General features: G+C 34.7%; 1 long non-coding RNA gene across 1 annotated transcript; it reads left to right on the top strand.

The window, feature by feature from the left end:
* Nucleotides 1–755: 755 nt before the first annotated feature.
* LOC149266707 (uncharacterized) lies at nucleotides 756–5309 on the top strand. Its single transcript, XR_016253021.1, has 5 exons — nucleotides 756–982; nucleotides 1228–1294; nucleotides 1651–1716; nucleotides 2074–2140; nucleotides 4438–5309. It is a non-coding gene; the product is annotated as an uncharacterized LOC149266707 (long non-coding RNA).
* Nucleotides 5310–6997: the final 1688 nt, after the last annotated feature.

The following is a 6997-nucleotide window of genomic DNA, read 5'->3' as shown; positions in this document are numbered from 1 at the left end:
GAGCATCTCCATAGATTAATTAACCTTACTAAACCAAACATTTTATTAAAAATAATCATTAATCTTATAACATTACAACTTCACTACACTTTTTAACCACACACAACTTATTTTTATGTCACCATAATTCACCTTTAATGTAACAGGATTACATTAAAAAATCAACCAAAATCCCTTCCAAAAAATTTTCCTACACAGAAACAAACAAACAAGCGTCATATGATTAATAATTCTTTACCATGAGCAATACCTCCTTATTAAGCCCAAGAAAACACTTTCACATTTCATTTAATGGGATTTAATTCCAATTGAAAAACACAAAATCATTTCATTTAAGTTCCATTCAAGGTTTCACGGCATTTCTGCGTTTCAAATATCAAAATTCGTTCATTTCCCTCCCGTTTTTTCAAATATCAAACTTTGTTCATTTCCCTCGCGTTCCAGGGTTTTTCAAATATCGAAATTCGTTCATTTCCCTCGCGTTCCAGGGTTTTTCAAATATCAAAATTTGTTCATTTCCCTCGCCTTCCAGGGAGGAAGGTCGCTTGCTTGCTTGACCTAATAATATTTTTCTTAACAGTGCTTTTGCCTCTGTTGATCTCGGCGTTTTCGTCCTGGAGGATGGCAAGCGGTTGCCTTCTGACCGCCATTTCTGTTGGTTGGTGAATGATAATCAGTATGTGCGAGCGCTAAAGACTGCAGTAGTAAGAATTGAAAGATTTTGCTGCGAAATACTCGGCTGTTGACCTCTTCTTCTGCGATCTTTGCCTTCAACACCTCCATGTCTTTACCACTAAACTGAACCCTCTCGATTCCTTCTCGAGCCCAAGCGTTGGCCTTCTGCTTTTCCTCCTCCGTTAGTTCACATCTCGGATTAGAACCTATTTTCGCATTCTTCCCCGCGCCTTCTTCTGTTTAACCGCAGAGGATGGAGCCTTACAGGATTCGACCCCATTCGTAATATCACCGAGAGCAGTTCGAGGTGCAACCCCTGCGCGCCCATTCTTATAATTATAAAACCGTAATCTTTGTTTTTTACAAAAAAAAGGCTATACCTTACTTCCAGTTTCGTGGATCTGTGAATATCTGAATCCACAATATTTTTGAATTATTGAGAGGCACACTGTTCCTCAAATTCCCAATTTTATAAGGATTGTTTGCTCTTGGATATGGATGTGGATTTGTATAGAGATTTCTGAAATGTGGGCTCTTTATGATTGATAACAGGAAAACAATGGATGCTCTGAGAAAGCAGGCAAACAAGTTGATAGAACAGGTTGCGAAACAGCAGCAGGTATTGCATTGTAGTCATTTTAATTTTATGTTTACTATTTTACATATATGCAAAAACCTCAGCCCTGCCAAGTAAGTTCATGCAGGTTCTCTACTTTACAATCTATTTTTGCTTGCTTGACCTAATAATATTTTTCTTATAACTATAAAACCTTAATCTTTGTTTTTTACAAAAAAGGCTATACCTTACTTCCAGTTTCGTGGATCTGTGAATATCTGAATCCACAATATTTTTGAATTATTGAGAGGCACACTGTTCCTCAAATTCCCAATTTTATAAGGATTGTTTGCTCTTGGATATGGATGTGGATTTGTATAGAGATTTCTGAAATGTGGGCTCTTTATGATTGATAACAGGAAAACAATGATGCTCTGAGAAAGCAGGCAAACAAGTTGATGGAACAGGTTGCGAAACAGCAGCAGGTATTGCATTGTAGTCATTTTAATTTTATGTTTACTATTTTACATATATGCAAAAACCTCAGCCCTGCCGAGTAAGTTCATGCAGGTTCTCTACTTTACAATCTATTTTTGCTTGCTTGACCTAATAATATTTTTTTTATAATTATAAAACCTTAATCTTTGTTTTTTACAAAAAAAGGCTATACCTTACTTCCAGTTTCGTGGATCTGTGAATATCTGAATCCGCAATATTTTTGAATTATTGAGAGGCACACTGTTCCTCAAATTCCCAATTTTATAAGGATTGTTTGCTCTTGGATATGGATGTGGATTTGTATAGAGATTTCTGAAATGTGGGCTCTTTATGATTGATAACAGGAAAACAATGGATGCTCTGAGAAAGCAGGCAAACAAGTTGATAGAACAGGTTGCGAAACAGCAGCAGGTATTGCATTGTAGTCATTTTAATTTTATGTTTTTCAAATTTGAACTAGGAAGGAAGCAGCAATGGATGCATATGACACTGTTCCTTCATACTAGCGGGAATTTAATCCTTTTGTAATTATAAGGCTCGTAGGTAATGGAGCTGGGGCTCCCAGATAATCACATTGTGATTGTGTGAGGGATTTAGATTAGTTTTGGGTTCTTGCCAATACATCAACGTGTTGCATTTGCCTTTAAACCATACCCACTTCACTTTGTATGTTAAAACTTGAGATTGAGTTATGACCATAGAGTTCCTTCCTGGTCTGCCTATTATGGATATGGATCATGATCATTTGGTAGTTGGCAGCTGCTCTATGATCAGTGCAAAGTACATCGTGTTGTGGGGTAATGTGGCCTCTAGATTGGCAGCCTGCTAAGACTTGCAGGGAAGACCACCAATTATGTGTAACTAGCACTAGTAGTTGTGACACATCCATTGATTGCTGATGTAGACAGCTCTTTTTACAGTGAGCCTTGATCAGAGGTGATGCCAGCGTAACTTCCATACAATGGGATGATAGCAATGTTCAATGTCTCTCCTCAAAGAAATGTGGGATTTGAGGATAATAATTGAAGCAAAGGAACTTTACGTATCCTCTTTAGTTTACTATAAAAACTACACTAAATAACCAAGAAAGGCACTGTGGCTAGCTCAAGTGCATGGAGAGCTATTCGTATTAGAGTCTATGCCATCCAGGGGATGTATGATTCAGTGTAATTTGCACCAATGATCTCTATTTAGTATTTGCCAGTCATTTTATTGACTACTGGACTGACAGGTCTCTTTACCTGATGAAATTGAAGTTATATTGAGTTTTGGAGCCATCGAGTTAAAAATGGGCATTCTGCCCCTTGTCTTTCACCAAGACTTTCCCTTGTATTATGAACATCACTGACTAAGAACCTGCCAGTTTCAATATTTCTTTGCCCGTTAGCTATATTCAAATTCCAGAGGACATCTATCTTGAATAGGCAGAGTCTACCTCGTTGATGACTGTCGGGTGACTATGCTTATCTTCCTTTACATCGTGTCTACTGGGTGACATGAGAATGGCCTCCTTTCGAATATTGCAATTAATTTTTTCGTTAATATTTTCTTTTTTCTTTAAATATTTTGAGTATAACTTGCAAGATGCTAGAGCAAGATTGTTTAGGTTACTCCAATAAAAAAATTCTGATACTATAAATCCTCAGCTATGGTCTGTAAGTTGATTTGCCAGTGGCCATATGATTGTTTCTCTCTCTCTAATACCCAGCTATGTAGTGCACACTGCACTCTCAGTGGGAAGTTGCCATACATAATTTATTGTTTTCATTAGTTAAACTTTTCGACATGAAACTTTTCTTTTTCCATGGAAAAAATCTTAATTTCTATTCAGTACAAAGAATGGAAATACATTCTTTATATGCTCTTGGCACGAGTACATAATGAGATGAAATATAAGGCCTTTCAGTTTTAATATTTGAAAAACAAAAGCCTTAACTAAACACAACATATGAGTCAATTGGGGTTATTTTGGGTGGATTTGATCTGGTAATGGTGGCGCACTGCTCTGGTGGGAAGGAAAGAACAGAGAAAGAATGGAAGAAGATTTTATTAGAAGGTGGATTCGGTTGTTATAAAATAATCAACATTCCTGATTTCCAGTCTGTGATTGAAGTGTTTCCTTCTTGATTATCTGCTCTTTATGGGCATACCAAGTTTTGCGTAGTGGCAGGGGAGTTCGAGGGATGAAATCATGAAACAGAAGCATCGAAGCTTTTGAATTCCTTATGTGTTTGAATGATTTACTTCCTGCATGACTTTTTATTCGTTCATGTCCTTTCTGGCCTTCGCTCGGCTCCGAGAGAACTGAGCGGATTTGATGTCCCTGCAGATTGTGAATTGCCTTTAGGCTTTTGTTGCGATCGATTTGCTGTGATCGAAACATAAATGTTAGTTATCCATTTAATTATTTTAAATGATTGACGGAGCCCCTTCGCTGCTTGCATTGCATTATTGGCTCTTGGGGGATCTCAGCCGGAAGGTCTGACTAATATTAAGGTCTTGATTTGAAACCAGCATTTAGTTGTGTTTACCCACCTGATCATGTTTGACAGTGGATCTGTGAATATCTGAATCCACAATATTTTTGAATTATTGAGAGGCACACTGTTCCTCAAATTCCCAATTTTTTAAGGATTTTTTGCTCTTGGATATGGATGTGGATTTGTATAAAGATTTCTGAAATGTGGGCTCTTTATGATTGATAACAGGAAAACAATGGATGCTCTGAGAAAGCAGGCAAACAAATTGATAGAGCAGGTTGCCAAGCAACAGCAAGTATTGCATTGTAGTCATTTTAATTTTATGTTTTTCAAATTTGAACTAGGAAGGAAACAGCAATGGATGCATATGCCAGTGTTCCTTCATACTAGCGGGAATTTAATCCTTCTGTAATTACAAGGCTCGTAGGTTAGATTCTAGAGACGGTTCAGTTAGTCAACATTGGTAATGGAGCTGGGGCTCCCGAATAATCACATTGTGATTGTGTGAGGGATTTAGATTAGTTATGGGTTCTTGCCAATACATCAACGTGTTGCATTTGCCTTTAAACCATACCCACTTCACTTTGTATGTTAAAACTTGAGATTGGGTTATGACCATAGAGTTCCTTCCTGGTCTGCCTATTATGGATATGGATCATGATCATTTCGTAGTTGGAAGCTGCTCTATGATCAGTGCAAAGTACGTCGTGTTGTGGGGTAATGTGGCCTCTAGATTGGCAGCCTGCTAAGACTTGCTGGGAAGACCACCAATTATGTGTAACTAGCACTAGTAGTTGTGACACATCCATTGATTGCTGATGTAGACAGCTCTTTTTACAGTGAGCCTTGATCAGAGGTGATGCCAGCGTAACTTCTATACAATGGGATGATAGCAATGTTCAATGTCTCTCCTCAAAGAAATGCTGTAGGTTGACCATACCAATGAAGCTGTGTGCATGAATCAAGCTGCCCATGAAGCAGAACAAAATGCCAGTCCTACACCAACCTCCAGCATGATCTATAAAATCTACAATCCCTTAAAAGATGCTTTAAGGATTTTAAACGATGACAAAAGGGGCATAAACTATCCGACTGCTTCCTTTTGGCATGGCGAACTTTGGAGGGCAGCCCTTGAACTACAAATTGTTTAAATTAAATGCTTTTTAATTAAATTGTTCAAATTTTTACTTTTATAATGGCGTTTTTATTAAATTTGGGAAAATACAATTTTTATTCAGTTTTCCAGCAATATGACGAAAATACAATTTTTATTAAATTTTCCAACCATATTGTGAAAATAATATAACTGGAAATACAATTCAAATTTCCAAAAATGCCAGCTAGCCGACTCATGAAGAAAAACCCTAGAGTTGGAAATAAAGCTCCGTCCACCCCCATTTAAATATGTATATATCACCGCTACGATTGAACTGTGCCGCACTCTCACGATTGAGTTGTATATCACCACTACAGGTTGTGCCAAGGAAGGAGTTGATTACGTTGAAATAGGTTGTGCGAAGGAAGGAGTTGTTTCCATTGCAAAATCGATAAATCTGCCGCCAAGAACCAAAAGATCAAAACATCAGAGGTGGGTTTTGAATATTTTTATTTCGATTGAATCGATTTTCTGCCGTGAGACTTGCAGAAATGGCAAGTGTGGAACAACACGCAGTTGTAATTTAATTACATTTTTTTTTCATTATTTTTGGGTGAAATGTTTGATATATTATATTATAATTTTGGTTACTTAAAATAAAAATAACATTATTAAAATAAAAATTTTAAATTATTATTTATTTTATCAATTTTTGTTGAGTAGTTAAGGTAAATTTGAAATAAAAATAAAAATAATTCTATATTAAAATAAAAAGTTATTTTTTTTAATTAATTTTTATTGGGTAGTTATGGTAAATTTGACTTGGTCAAGTCATTTTTTGAGCTTTGAGTTTATGAGAACCCATGGTATTGTCCATGGTGGTTTAATTCCTTTTGAGTAGATAAAAAGTTAAAATGGATCTAGATTGGTATTAATGATAGACAATTTTACAAATTGTTTAAATTAAATGATTTTTAATTGAATAAATTATATATAAGAGAGCCTTCTAAGTCATATAAGGTTGAGTTTTTTAATTGAATTGTGTATAAATGTTAATATCTTTAAAGTTTTGAAATTTCAGTAGTGATTTTAGTAAACTTTTTAAAAAATAATTAAATTTTAATATTTAATAAAAATAATGAAATTAATATTAGTTAGACAAAATTATCATTAGATCTAAAAAAATTAGATTTAAAATTTAATATAAATGTTATATTTAATTATAAATTATTTAACAAGTATAATTTATCAATATATTTTAAATTAAAAGAAATATAAAGTTGAATTATAAATGATTTAATAACTTTTTATATTAATACAATGTGAATTTTAGCTATTTAAATCATTGCCTAAATCATTTATCAATTATTGAGAGAGGTCAAATCTTTTGAAGTGAAAACCTCTTTTTTAGTGCAAAACTTGAAGAAATGTTTGCATGCCAAAAAATTTGATCCCTCTCAGCATTTAATAAATTCAGAATTAAGATGGATCTAAATTGGTTTTAATTAGTGTACCATGTCATTGCTACTCAACAAGTATTGAATCTTATTTATAAATTAACATAACATTTATTCTTAGGCTTACCAATCTAGTTCCAAAATGACATTGGTATGTTTACAACATTTGATTGAGTGATTACACTTGACTCAATTATAAGGTAATATTCAACTATGAAAGACATAATTCCACTAG

This window comes from Pinus tabuliformis, chromosome 6 (assembly GCF_031772625.1).
Source record: "Pinus tabuliformis cultivar Carrire ecotype Pingquan chromosome 6, CPIR1, whole genome shotgun sequence".
In the NCBI taxonomy this organism is placed as follows: domain Eukaryota; kingdom Viridiplantae; phylum Streptophyta; class Pinopsida; order Pinales; family Pinaceae; genus Pinus; species Pinus tabuliformis.
This window is presented reverse-complemented; position numbering and strand designations above follow the sequence as displayed.